The following is a 15722-nucleotide window of genomic DNA, read 5'->3' on the forward strand; positions in this document are numbered from 1 at the left end:
ATAGATAGATAGATAGATAGATAGATAGATAGATAGATAGATAGATAGATAGATAGATAGATAGATAGATAGATAGATAGATATAGATAGATATATACACACACCCCACTTAAGCAAGCTTATCATACATGAAACAGTGAAGCACCAAGAGTGTGTTTGTGTGTGTGTGAGCGGGGCGGGAGGGGGAGGGATAGAACTCCATATTGCTATGTGACATTGTGCACAATATATATACACACACACAAACTGCAGACCTGATTGCTAGGGTTTCCCAGTGTCCACTAATGGTGGGCAATATTCAGGGGATCCCTGACTTGGCCTGCCGATGCTCAGCTGCCTGGCGGGTGAAAACAGGCTAGCCAAAAGGGTGTGATGCAGAAGTGCCAGCATTGCACCAGAGGGAGACTACACTTTCTCCATGGGCGAATGCTAGAATGTTCCCCCTTCCCCAGTGACATGCTGGCACTTTCACATCACACCAGAAGTGATGTCATTGTGCTGATTGCCACCTCCTGTACTCATCTCCCAAAAGTTGCTAGAAGGGAACTGGCAATCCTATTGATTGTCATATACTATACTGTTAGGAATGAATTAATTAAAACAGCTTGATAACCATAAATAGGTTAATAATCCATTTGTAAAAAATGGTCTTTCTATTTATGAATGGGAAAAATATTTAATTCATTAATATCCCAACTTTCTCCCTTTGGGGAACCAAAGAGGCTAACATAATTCTCCTCACCTCCATGTTATTCTCACAACAAGCCTGTGAGGTAGGTACAGATGCCAGCCTCAAAATGGGACCTGAAGATCCTCTGGAATTACAGCACATCTCCAGACTATAAAGATCAGTTTCCCTGAAAAAAATGGTTGCTTTGGAGGGTAGACCTTCTTGCATTATACTGCACTGAGGTCCCTGTCCCTCCACAGACTCTATTGTCAAATCTCCAGGGGTTTCTCAACCTGGGTCTCACCACCCTACCTCATGGTAGTGGTCAAGGGGAACCTGGCAACCTGAGAGGATTGTGAGATGGTGTGACTGACTCAAGGTAACTCAGCAAGCATCTGTGGGAATGTGGAAAATCAAACCTTGGTCACCCAGACTGTAGTACAGCACATGAACCACTTCACCATTTTCTTTCTAAATAGTACTGAGATGAACCAACAGGTGTCTGAGTACCCTAAAATGTGCTAAGTCATGGTTCATTTGGCCTGAATTTTCCTTGAAGCATCCATTTCACTGTACTGGTATGGACAAGGCTCACTGATTTGACTGTTCATGGTAAACGTTGTTGGCATGGATCTGAAATCCATCAGAGCAGAGGATCACTTTCAAAATTATTTTTGCCCCACTTTTTTTTAAAAAAATGCTTTGCTCCAATCACCATCACTGAAGAATAGCAAAAAAGAAACTGTTAAATAGACAGAGTTCCAAAGGAGGAGTGTTGAAGTGCATGCAGTCTGAAGTTAATGTGCCTCCAAGAAGCCAGAAATTGGATTAATATTGCTTGCTCATGCTTGAAGCACAGAGAATTGCTCAAAGGCAGATGGAGGGAAAGCTAAATTCTAAAAATAAAATTCCCAGCAGAAATGAAGATTTCTACAGCTCAGACTGATATTTCTGTTTGTTTGTTTAGGACCTATGTCTCTGGACACTGAAGTCACTCAGTTACCAGAAGTTCATTTGACAATATTATGTAACTTCAGTATCTGTTTAAATGGAAAGAGAATCATGTAGAGTTGTCAACTTACAGTTGTGGCCTGGAGACATCTCAGAATCACAGTTGATCACCAGACTACAGAGAACAGTTCTACAGGAGGGGATGATGGGCCTATGCCATTATAATCTGATGAGGTCCCTCACCATGCTCCACATCTCACATCTCCAGGAATTTCCAGAGCTGGGGCTGGAAATCCTAAAGATCCAACATAAAAGACCATCACATTAGTTTTCTAGCATATCAAAATGAAACATGAAACATTGGCGGGTGAGGAGAATTCATTTTGCTAACTGGCAGAATTTCAGTTTCAGATCAAGAGAGAACCGTGGTAAGATTTTATCAACATTACATAGTTTTGCAACACAAAGTTAACAAGAAATACCCAATGGATATTTGAACAAAATTAACCTTTGGCTGTTTCTATCCACCAACTAAGAATTATTATTTTTATTTAATCACTACAACTGCTAAAATCCTTGATGAACAAAACATTTGTGGACTGAGGGGGAGAAGGAGGAAGCAAAGGAAGAATAACCAACAGACCATGTTAGGCTGGAAAGGAAAAGGCCACAATTTTAACTGAGTACAATCATACAAACAACAACAAAATATCAGGCATGGATCCAGCATCAGGTGACCCACCTGTTGGATGATGACTCCACCCATCCCACAGCCTGCCTGCTGGGCTAGAAACTGCAGGGTGGCAAATCCAGTGTCCCATGTGGGCATCCACCACTGTATGGTTCTCTTATCACCTAAGGGTTAAACCCAAGTGCTGGCCGCTGCGCTAGGCAAACTGCAGATGGTTCCTCACTCTCAACATCCCTTACAGGGGGTGCCCAGACTAAGGGAGGGAGGCACACAGGCACCACCTCTCCAAAACTGGGATTAGCTCAATGCCCAAATGCCATGAGAGATGAGTGACAGCACCTTCCCCTCCCCTGCAGCTGCCCCTCTGGAATTCAGGAAAAAAAATGAAACATGGTATCATCCATGACCCACAATGGTTTCACCCCTGTCCTGCTAGTGAGATCACTTTCATCCAGCTGGATGACCAGAGTGCCTTCTTTGCATGACATTCTGCTGGCTGACCATGGCTGCTAACATTTATCTGGCTTCCATGTCCACACCTGGAACCCCTGCCCCTCCTTTAACTGGCTCATTATCTAATTGGTTCCCAAACACGGTCACCACAGCTCCTGGCAACTGACACAAACTGTATATAAACATTATTGTTTACCTGAAATTTCAATGTTATATGTTCAAATATACACAAAGCATTTTTTGTGATAGTATTCACTGACACTGAGTACTGACACATTTTCCCAGAGCTTTCCCATGTCACAGTCCTTGTACAGTCACGTAAATGTAAGAAATGTAACAGCCAATGTGTCTTCAGTTAAAAATAAATAAATCTGGTATCTAGTACATGGATAAAGATAGGGTTTCAATCATGCATTCAGCCATATGCACATTTAATGTATCCTAAGAATTACTCAGCATGCATATAAATAAAAGTATGTACACTGTACATGGATAAACTTGCCATTTGCACACCCATGGCAGTTAAACCCTTGAGCTTGTTAAATCTTGTACCCAAAATGCTTGTACCCAATATGCTACTCTTGTACCCAATATGCTACTCTTGAGCTTGTACCCAATATGCTACTCTTGAGAAACTGAAGAGTGGGAAAAATAGTAGCCAGAAAAATGGCCCCCATAGTGATGCTGTAAGAATTTCTCCCTGTCTCTATGGTCTTCATAATAAAGATTATGGGAATTTCCAAGAGCATCACCTGGAAGTGGCATTGCATCTTTCCTGACCACCCTCCTAGGACAGTGCACTCAAAACAACTTGGCATTTTCCAAAATATTGCCGGCAACCACGTACACTGGTTGTCCATACATTCATTGTAAAGGTACATCAAGGGCTTTTAAACACTTGTACACAATGGTCTGGGAACCATGCATTAGCAAGCAATCCCTGACACATATAATAGGCTGTTAAAGATAGATATACTGTACTGAAGCATTTGCTCTACTGTGTGGAGCTGGTCTCACTCTTTTTCATATCAAAACCCATATTGATTTAACTGGTAGGAAGCCGAGCTTCAATTATCATGGTTTTAAACAAGTTCAAAGACTTCTGGAGAGATTTGACCCTCTTCACTGTCCTTTTCAACTTCCAAGTAATCCCTGCAATATTTTTCTTTGAAAAAATCTCCACTTTTGAAACACCATAGAGGATTTTCTGGACTACTTTCAGTTTGTGTTTCTGTTGATAGGTTTGATAGCAGTGTGTTCAGTGCTCCTAACTGGTTCACTAACCATTGCACTGCACACCAGGGCTTCAGCCACTATTTAAGACCAGTATCATTAATTTGTGCCTGGGTAAGGAAGGATGCCCTGCCTCAACTAAAGGCCTGGCAGTCCTAGAAGGAACTCCTAAATAGTCCCAGATGTAACAAAAATCCCTTCCCCTGAATCTAATCCATTGTAACACCTTGCAACAGCAGAAGTACTATGTTATATGAATCCAGTGAGGTATTCTAAAAGTAATATTCATTCACTAACCACAGAAGTCTCATAACCTATCAGCACTTTTGAATTTCAGGACAAACACAAAATGTCTGCCATGGGATCCTGAACCAATAGCTGGCTGTAGGGGGCAGCAAGCCAAACATCCTCCTAAGGCGGATCTTTCCGGCAGAGGCAAGAATAATGTCTCTTGGGCCCTTTTGAAGTTTCTCTTACTACAATAAAGTGAAGGAAAGGCAGGGAAACCCTTTTTCTTTGCTTTGGGGAAAAGATGCCTCATAATGGCTACCAGGAAACCCTTGAGGAGTGCCATAGTGCCATGAGCAGCATGTTAAGAACCACTTTGCTAATGGAAACATGACATCAAGGGAAAAGTACCTTTGTCTCCAACCTATAATGTAGATAAACAGAGGTTAAAACCATGAGCTTTAAATGGTTTGGGACTCATTTAAAAACAATTACATTTCATTTTTCCCCTCATGGGGACCAAAAGTAGTTTGTCATACCATTTTCCTGTCCTTCATTTTATCCTCACAAGTAAAAACCCCATTGAAGGATAGGTTAGGCTTCAAAAGTCTGATGGGCTTAAGGTTACCTGGCAAGTTACTAAGGCACAACAGGGTTAGAACCTGGTTGTTACAAATCTTAGACCAGCACTCTGACTACTCAGAGGCACCAGCTCTCTGATAGCTGAAGGATCATCTACTGAAATATGAACGTCAGTTCAGAATTAATCTGAAGGAGCTGCGTCCTCTGCCTCCACTCTCAAAAGTGAAGTAGGCAGTGACTAAGAGAGAAGAGCTTCTTGGTTTTCATACTCCAGTTTTAGAATTATGTCAAGTTCTTTCCATTTTCAGCACTAGGTTAAGACACATCTATTTTTCCAAGCATTCTGTTGACTGGTAACTTTTTGGAAGGATGATGGGATGTACTTTTGCCAGTTCTGGGTTGGGAAATACCTGGAGATTTTGGGGTGGAGTCTGGGCAGGGTGGAGTTTGAGAGCAGAGGGGCACCTCAGCAACATATAGTGTCTGTAATCCATCCTCTAAAGCAGCCATTTTCTCTGGGGGAACTGATCTTGGGCCTCTGGGGATGAAACACAATTTAATATTTTAATTCTAAATTCTTATACATGGAGATGTGAGGTGCCACCTGGAGATTGGTGATCCTAATTATTTCTCACTTTTCACTCTGCTGATGCTAATCACTGATGATTTTAAAATACCTTTTATTGACTAACTGCTACTACTCTTAAGGTTGTTTGGTGAGTTTTAAGTTCTAGGATTTTTTCTTTATGCAGGCATATCAGTGGATACTAACCATGGGATCAATAGGGACCCTCTGCATTGAGGCACAGTCAACCTCTGAATATGAGTGCTAGGAAGCAGCATCAGAATCTTGACCTCTATGCCCTGCTGTTGGACCTTCTTAGTAACTGGTTGACCATTGTGTGATACAGGATGCTGGACTAGAGAGACCACTGGCCTGATCCAGCAGGACGTCTCTTATGTTCTTATGTTGTTTTAAAAGAATATGTATTCTGATTGCTTTATTGTTGTTGCAATTCAGATCTTTTAATACACTTCTATAAGCAGCTTAATTGACAGCAGCGAGACCAAATTAGTTAGTTAGTTAGTTAGTTAGTTAGTTAGTTAGTTAGTTAGTTAGTTAGTTAGTTAGGTAGGTAGGTAGGTAGGTAGGTAGGTAGGTAGGTAGGTAGGTAGTGGGGGGGGGGGGGTGGGGGGGGGGGGGGGGGGGGGGGGGGGGGGGTGGTGGGGGGGTGGTGGTGGGGGGGGGGTGGTGGTGGGGTGGTGGGATGGGGGGGGGGGGGGATGGGGGGTGGGAGGGGTGGAGGGATGGGGGGGGGGGGGGGGGGGGGGGTGGGGGAGAAGTGGGGGGGGGGGGGGGGGGGGGGGGGGTGGGGGGGGGGGGGGGTGGGGGGGGGGGGGGGTGGGGGCGGGGGGTGGTGGGGGGGGGGGGGGGTGGGGGGGGGGGGGTGTGGGGGGGGGGGGGGGGGGGTGGGGGTGTGGGGGTGTGGGGGGGGGGGGTGGGGGGGTGGGGGGGGGGGGGGGGGGGTGTGGGGGGGGGGGGGGGGGGGGGGTGGGGGGGGGGGGGGGTGGGGGGGGGGGGGGGTGGCGTACCTACAGAAAATGGCACCCGGGGCAAAACTGAACCTCAGTGTAAGGGAATGTGAATGAGAAGTTTGAGAATGGTTTGCACTTTTTTTTGCTTTGCCATCAAGCCATTTTTTTTCTCGTTGCCATTGCCTGTCTCTGTATAGCAACCCTGGTATTTCTTGGTGGTTTCCCATCCAAATACTGATCAGGGATACGCCTACTTAGTTTCCAAGATCTGATGAGATCAAGCTAACCTAGGCTATCCAAGTCATGGCAGTTTGCACTTCAGGATGTTTCAATTCCTCTTCCCCTCTACCTTCACTAACCATGAACTGTGTGAATGTGTGTGTGTGTGTGGGGGGGGGGGAGATTCTTTAATATCTAGTAGGTGTGCACTTCTATGATTTCAACATTCAGGGAACCCCAGAAAAGCATAATCTTTGTTGCAAATTAGTACCTGAGAAAGGAATAATAGTAGAAACTTGTTCAACAACATCCATTTGCAAACTGAAAAACATAATCATTAAAAAAATATTAATTAGAAAAGGGGTGATGGTTTAAAAGTTTCTTATTATGTCATGATCTTGTGCTGTATAAGCACACAGTTGCTCTTATCATAGAAACAACAACCATAACAAAAAAGGTAATAGAAACTCTTCCTAATTGGCCCTTACTGCACCAAATATATATTTAGTGCTTGGCATACCAAAGGGCTAGTTTTGAAAGGGGTTCTCTTTCCATGTTCTAATAGTGCAAAACTGTGCTCTGCTGCATTGTAGAAACAAAACAGAGAGAGAGATAAATGCCTTCAAAATTAGCCCTGTGTGCCGTGTATATTTGTTTCTGACACTCCAATGGCTAGTTTGCAAGGATTTTCCTTTGGTTTCTTCTCTGTTTCTGTGTTGCAAAACTGCCCAGTTGCACTCTGCGGTGTCATAGCAACAAAAGTATAATAGAAACCCATTCAAAATTAGCCCTTTGCCTGCCAAAAACTTATGGCTTAAGTTCTTTTTAAAATCTTGCAGCAAGAGCTAGTTTTGAAGCAGCTGCAACAATTTTGGTGCTGTTGTGGCTATTCATTCATTCATTCATTCATTCATTCATTCATTCATTCATTCATTCACTTACTTACTTACTTACTTACTTACTTACTTACTTACTTACTTACTTCATATGTACCCTACCTTTCTCCCTAGTGGAGACCCAAAGCAGTCTTCTCTCCTCCATTTTATTCTCACAACAACCTTGTGAGGTACATTGAACTGAGAAAGAGTGAATAATCTAAGGTCACCCAGCAAGCTTTTATGGCAGAACAGGGTCTGAACCTGGCTCTTCCCAGATCCTAATTGGACATTCTAACTACAACACCATACTTTATGTTGCAACATATTTGTGTGCTTTTCCCAGACTTGTCTGCTTAATTAATGTCTGCTTAATTAATTAATTAAGAATGGAAACTGTGTCTGATCTCTACAATTTGCATCTCAGTTATGAGTTGATCGTATTTTTTCAGAGCCAGAAAGTTCATCATCTGGAGGAAAGGAATGTAGGTTGTGTCCAGGTCTTAACATGGCCCAAATAAGATAGTTGAGTAAAGATAACTTATGTCACATGTGCAGAGCACAATACAAAGAAATTCCAAACAAGGAGCCCAAGAACCATTTTAAAATACAAAGTATCTTCCTAGGTGTGTGTGACATCCAAAATCTGTCCCTGAAACATGCTGATGAGCACCTAGTTCATTACTTCATGGCAGAAAAGGCAGCCATATGATGAAAACGGGGGAAGGGGCCCTTAAACTCTAACTGAACACGTTTCTTTCCTTTAATGGGGCAATCTGTTTTTCATAGGGTTGCCAGATCCACATTAGAACAATCCTGGAGATTTGGGGATAGACAGGGACCTCTGTGGGGTACAATGCCATAGAGTCCATTCTCCACAGCATTCATTTTCTCTAGGGCAGCAATGGCAAACCTTTTCAAGACCGAGTGCCTAACTGCAACCGAAAACCAACTTATTTATCACAAAGTGGCAGCACGCCAATTTAACCTGAATACCGAGGGCGGCAGCTTAGGGCAGTGGCAATGGGCGTGCCAGGCATGCAGGTGCGGGGGAAAGTGGTGGTAGCATCCATGGTGGGGGGGGAGGCTGGAGGCTGCGCGCAGGCAGCCCATGGCAACCCAGTGGAGCTAGGAGGGCAATGGACCTGAACGGGGTCTCGCTGCCCTTCTGACAGCTGTGCTGCTTCTTGCCAGTGCTGTGCCAGTTCAAAGTCACTCCACCATGCTCATTCAGCCAGCCAGTGGAGCTGCATGGTGAGGTAGGATTTGCCATTTAACAAGCAGTTTGCCCAAATCAAGCCAAGCTGGCTGAATCCCACCTCTGGGTGGAAGGTGCATGGAAAGGTAATAAAAGGGGAAGACGAAAAGGGAAGAGGAAGAAGAAAATAAGAGGGAAGCAGGAAGTGGGAGAGAGAGAGAGAGAGAGAGAGAGAGAAATGGAGAAGAGGGAGAGAGAACACGAGAAAAGAAGCAAGCAGGGGAGGGTACATGACTCCTTCCCCAAACGCCCGTAAGGAAGAGCAAGGAAACAGGAACAGCTGACAAGCAGGGAGTGAGTTCAGAAGACAGGGTGAGGAGGGACTTTTTTTGAAAGGGTAGGTAAGCAGCGACCCAGCACCGACCCTTTTTTTTTAGTTTGCTCGTAGCCCTATCATCTACTCCCATAGAAAACCTCTAAAAAACACGAAATCAATGAACCAATTGCAATCTCAGGAGACTAGGAAGCAGGCTCAGCTCAGGAAAATCACAGCGGGAAACCAAAGGGCTCAATTTGAAAATCACCTTCTGTTCTTCACAAGCCCCTGCCCCCGCATGCGCACAACCACCAGCACCAAATACGCCTCCCTTCCCTGATTTGTGCACCCGCAGACCCACTTGTCCCACTCCTGGGCTGCTGTTTGCCTTTCTCTGTTTCCAAAATGACACTCAGTTGCAAAATGATCCTCATGCCTGTTTCCACATGGACAATCAAAGCCGTCAGAAAGACAGTAAAAATAGCACCATAGCGGGAGTGTTCACATGCGTATCGGTGCAGCGCCAATGCTGCAGCAATGTGGAAACGCTCAACTGGCTCCAAAACACCATAATCCAATGTCAGCCAGAAATGGAGGTTTTTGAACTATGGCGCTCTGAGGCCACAGTCATGCGAACCATCGGCAAGGAGTCAGTGCCAAAAATCCCGGCTTCTCAACACCAGCCCACACTGGTGGCGGCCATGATGGGGAGGGGGAAACCATCATGGCAGCCATGACGGTGAGGTCAGCCACATATCAACACCGCTGCTCTGTGTGGCTGCCTGTGCGACCACCTGAGGGAGCAGTCAGGTGTCCCATGCAGTCATGGGTGTGCAATGCCATGCCAGTGCAGCCGCACTCTCCTCAGGCACCAGGGAAAAGAGGGTCCAAAGTACACAGGAAACAGCTGGGTGGAGAGCCAATGACAGGTAGATGGGGATGGGGCCGCCGATGCATAAAGACAGGCACCACGGCCAATCATGCTGTTGGACGCCTGTGACATCTGACCGATGTGGCACCGCCAGTGGGAGCAGCAGAACGCCAATGGGAGCAGCAGAACGCCATTTCCTCAGCGCCTCTGTACAAAATGTTGTGGTTCTGTGAAGACGCTCCCTGGCAACGTTACGGCTTCCCATGCGAACGGTCTGTTGCAGCTGCACTGCTATTACCAATGACTTCACAATGATCTTATTGGCTGTGTGGAAACAGCCCTGGATTGCAGATTTTTGTCACAGTCATCAGCTGACAAACCTACATCATTTTTGCTGTCAACTTTGAACCATTCCTGAGTTCTTTGGTTTGGGAAGAATTGTGCCTTAACATAACTGCCAGCTCTGTTGTGGTGGCATTATGGTACAGATCTTCACTCACAGATCTTCACTATTTGACTTTCATGTTCTTAAAGTGGCAAATCTGCTATTGTTAAGTTTTCTTGCTATATCCCAATATAGTCTCATAAGATCTGTTGACTCTCTTTTTCTCTCAAGTACCTTCTGTTAAGGGTCACCACCTCCTACTCATTAGCTCCTGCTAACCTTAATTACTCACAAATATCAAGGTTATCTTGAATCTCTGTGGTCTCTACATGTTGCAGCCCTTCCATTCTGCTTGCTTATTTTATCCTACCATAGAGGTTTTGTGAAATTATAGATTGTCCATAAGAAACTTCTAATGCACTGGCCTTGCGCTGGCACACATCCCTTCCCTCCCCATCTCCTTCTGCCAATTTTCAAGCAACAAAAAGGATTTCTAGAAAACCTCCTGCAATAGTATCCTTACTTCTAGATCACTGCCTTGCCTGGGACTCTGATTTTGCTATGATTTTACTGCTCTGCCACTTTGGAGAAGGACTGGCACATTATTGGCATTTTGTAAAAGTACCTTGTTAATCTAAATGGATGACTAGATTCTATTATGCACCTGTGCTGTCATGAAAAAAAGAGGAGGCCACCTTAGGTACACTTCTGCAGGATCCTTAGGACATGGTCTTAACATCCTTTATCAATTATTAAAATTCAGTAACTTTTTTCCCCTGTGCTGAAGCATGAATGCCAACAGTGAACTGTTTCTCAGTCATCCAATGGAGATGGCAAAACCCCAGAGGAGCATCTTACCGAACAGAAAGCATGGAGCCCAACTTTGTGACTTTCTCACACTCCAGCGCTATATCAGGTCATTTTCCAAATGTGAAAACAAAAGTTCCTGTTTTTTTCTTTTCTCTTCCATGACAGGTCCTGGACTGTTTGCCAGGCAAATTATGCCATATATTTATGGGGTAGCAATTAATGCCTGGTTGGAAATAAGCAGAAGGGGGGAAAATAGGCACTGCCACAAACAAAAGGACATGTAAACTCCTGGTGGCTTTTTGGCGGCGTTCCACCACTTTTTGTGGGGAAATTGTAATAGTTAAATCAGCCACAACTCTCATGGCGTTGGATTTGTCCATGAAAAGTGATTCATAGTGTTGCAGTTTCCATGCTTACCCTTTTTTCTCTTAAGTGGCTCAACTGGCTATTTGAAGCCAACATGAGAATAAGGTTGTGTTTGCATGTATGGCATCTCTTTAAAATATTCATGTCACACACCGTTGCCTTGACAAAATGTTATTCACAATCAGTGTGTGTTAAACAATCCCTGCAGCAACCAGTGGAGGAAAAATTGCACGGGCTCTACCCAGTTTTATGAGTACTTCATCACCTTGCTTTTGACGGGTCCCTTTCTGTTCAGCAAATGCTACAGGCGTGCTTTCAAAGATTGCGCCTGTGTGTGATGTATGATCCCATATTAAATATGCAACAAATTATTAAATTTTGATTGCTGTGCAACTGAGTTGACACAGTTCAACCCTGTAAGGCTCTCTACTGAGAGGGGGGGGGGACTAAACTTTAAGCCGACACTCAAATCTGCGTACAAATTGATTTGGCAGAACAAGGGGAATTTGGTTAATTAAAGATTTGTTAGTGGGTGGCAAAGCAGTTTCTTCCAATGCTCTTTCTAATAAATTTCAGTTGTCTTTAGTGTACAGACATTTCTGACAAAGTATTGTCAAAGGCTTTCATGGGCAGAATCACTGGGGTATTCTGTGGTTTCCGGGCTGTATGGCCAGATTCTAATAGCATTTTCTCCTGACATTTCACCTGCATCTGTGAGTGGCATCTTCAGAGGTTATGATGGTAGTAAAGTGGAGTATATATACCTGTGGAATGTCCAGCGTGGGAAAAAAGAGCTATTTGCCTGTTAACAAGTGTAAAGGGTGCAATTAGCAAGCTTGATTTGCATGTGTTGGGTGGGATCCACCCATTTAGCATGCGAGTAACCATGAAGATAGCATAATCAATTAGTGAGGGCATCTGCATTGTAGTAGCCTGGCTTTTTGATCCCTTTGATTGCTTACTGCCTAGAGTGGTGGATGGTGTTCTGAGTGGTGTGCACTAGCCCTTTGACTGCTTACTGCCTGGAGATATCCTTTGTATGGGTGGTCATTAGTCATTGTCTTGATTCTAAAGTTTTTCAGTACTGGCAGCCAAATTTTGTTCATTTTCATGGTTTCTTCTTTTCTGTTGAAATTGTCCATGTGCTTGTGGATTTTAATGGCTTCTCTGTGTAGTCTGACATAGTGGTTGTCAGAGTGGTCCAGAATTTTTGTGTTTTCAAATAATATTCTGTGCCCAGTTTGGTTTAGCACATGTTCTGCTATTGCTGATTTTTCTGAATGAATTAGTCTGCAGTGCTTTTCATGTTCTTGATTCATGTCTGGGCGCTGCGTTTGGTGGTCCCTACGTAGACTTGTCCACAGCTGCATAGTACGCGGTAGACTCCTGTAGAAGTTAGAGGATTCCTCTTCTCCTTTGCTGAACATGCCAATAGCTTTAAAAATGCACCCCCTGCAGTTCAAAATGTGAAAAAACTCAAAAAATACCAAAAAAAATTGGTTCATTTTCGGGCAGGACATATTCAGCCGATTTTAGCCTGAATATGCCCAAATGCCCAAATGCGCCCAGATTCGGGTACACCCGAATCTCCAAGCTTAAATTATTGAGAGGAAAATTGCCTTCCTTGCATCTTTCTTATTAGCCTGCATTATGAAACTAAATGTTACCATATTTTAGATTCTTTTCACATAATCTCTTTCTTACTTTCTGTATCAGCCCACAAGTATGCTTAGTGTGGTGATATATGGTACGTAAAATATACCTTGGTTTTTTTCTAGTTTTGTTAGTCCTATAATGCATGACTATTCTGTTCTCCCACCCATGTATGGTTTATGATCCGGAATCTATTATAATTGCATAGTGACCTTGAGGAAACAAAAACTTTAGGTTAAAGCTCCATAAAATGCTTTGACAGAAGTAAACAATAAGCGGCATCACTTTTGTTAATCTCCTTGGAGACACTTTCAAGCTGTGAAAAAAAAAATTAGGCCCATGCTTGTGGGAATTTGTTAAGACAAGAGAAGAGGGGGAAGAGGAAAATGGGTCACCACACAGCAGAAAGAGATGAAAGCAACAGGTAGTTTTTAAATGCTCTTCTCCTAAATGTTTTTTGGACAGAAAACCAAGCATGGATCACCTTGAAGAGGTGGAGCTGCTATAATGACTCAGCTTGAGGCCCAGCATTAACACCTTCCAGACATACATGGTTGTATTACTGTTCTCCACTGTACGTGGTGGTATTACTCTTCTTCACCCTAACAAACTGATCAACGTTGTCTGGCTTGTGCAAATGAGTCACTAATTCAGAGAAAATTAGAATCAAGAAGGAATTTAAAAAACAGGCTTATAGAAACAGAAATCTAAAAGCATTATTGTTACAAGTATACCCAATATTTGAGAAAGGCTGGCAAACAGCATTATGCTATGCTAGTATAAAGCACATAAACCTTTAACTTTTGCCACATGAGAGGTAGAAAAAAATAGAAGTTGTGCTTCCATGCAAGCCTATCACCAGATTTTTTTTGGGGGGGGGTCATTTCTGAAGATATCAGTTATTTCTTGTTATGATAGATAGCTCAGAGTAATGGAGCACATAAGAACATAAGAACATAAGAACAAGCCAGCTGGATCAGACCAGAGTCCATCTAGTCCAGCTCTCTGCTACTCGCAGTAGCCCACGAGGTGCCTTTGGGAGCTCACATGCAGGATGTGAAAGCAATTGCCTTCTGCGGCTATTGCTCCCGAGCACCTGGACGGTTAAGGCATTTGCAGTCTCAGATCAAAGAGGATCAAGATTGGTAGCCATAAATCGAGTTCTCCTCCATAAATCTGTCCAAGCCCTTTTTAAAGCTATCCAGGTTAGTGGCCATCACCACCTCCTGTGGCAGCATATTCCAAACACCAATCACATGTTGCGTGAAGAAGTGTTTCCTTTTATTAGTCCTAATTCTTCCCCCCAGCATTTTCAATGTATGCCCCCTGGTTCTAGTATTGTGAGAAAGAGAGAAAAATTTCTCTGTGTCAACATTTTCTACCCCATGCATAATTTTATAGACTTCAATCATATCCCCCCTCAGACATCTCCTCTCCAAACTAAAGAGTCCCAAACACTGCAGCCTCTCCTCATAAGGAAGGTGCTCTAGTCCCTCAATCATCCTCGTTGCCCTTCTCTGCACTTTTTCTATCTCTTCAATACCCTTTTTGAGATGTGGCGACCAGTACTCCAAGTGCGGTCGCACCACTGCTTTATATAAGGGCATGACAATATTTGCAGTTTTATTCTCAATTCCTTTCCTAATGATCCCCAGCATAGAGTTTGCCTTTTTCACAGCTGCCATGCATTGAGTTGACATTCCCATGGAACTATCAACTGAGACGCCCAAATCTTACAAGGGTAAGATGGACACCAATATTAATTTAAGGACTTTGTTATCTAGAGGGTTTACCTGACACATGACATCAGTCTTTCTCACATCCTGAATGAAGTATGGAAAGCTTCAGACAATGCCTTCCCTGAAGGTTCAGCCACTTGAATCTGGACAACAACAGCCCAATCTTGAGAGTATGCACTCGCACCGGTTTCATAAAGAACTTGGAAATCTCCACATCCGATTTCATCAGCAAACTGGCTAGATCACACTGCACCCTTTTCTCCCAAACTTCAATTTAATCTTAAAGCTACTGTCCGGCTATTAAGGGTCATCAAGCTTCCAGAGTTTCTTAGTTTTAACAGCCCAAAATTCATTAAGTGTTTATTTATTTAATTTACATTTAGATTTTTACCTCGCCCATCCCCAAAGAGCTCAGGGCAGCAACAGCATCATAAAATATTATTACAATTAAAACAATAATAAATACATTAAAAACAGTTTATACAATGTATATGACATACTCAACCCAAGATGGCGACTCCAATTTATCCCCCCAGGAATATCAGCTTGGCTGGCCTCCTGAAAAGGCCCAGTAGAATATCTCCATTTTACAGGCCCTGCAGAAATGATTCAAGTCCTGCAGGGCCCTGATCTCAGTCAGGAGCATATTCCACCCGGTGGGGGCCAGGACTGAGAAAGCCCTGGCCTTTGTTGAGGCCAGCCAGATAGTTTTTGGGCCAGGGATTTCTAGAAGGTTCTCCTCCAAGGAACAGAGGGACTTACTCAGGTAATATGGGGAAAGACAGTCCCTAAGGTAAGTACCCAGTACTCGATAGGCAGCCAGTGCAGATGATACAGGACAGGTGTTATATGGTCCCTGCTAGAGGCTCCGACTAGGAGCCTTGTGGCCATGTGCTAGCTTTACATATACACTTGATTAGTTGCCTGCAACTTAATGTTGTTTCGT

The sequence above is a fragment of the Sphaerodactylus townsendi genome, linkage group LG04 (assembly GCF_021028975.2).
Source record: "Sphaerodactylus townsendi isolate TG3544 linkage group LG04, MPM_Stown_v2.3, whole genome shotgun sequence".
NCBI classification, from domain to species: Eukaryota; Metazoa; Chordata; class Lepidosauria; order Squamata; family Sphaerodactylidae; genus Sphaerodactylus; species Sphaerodactylus townsendi.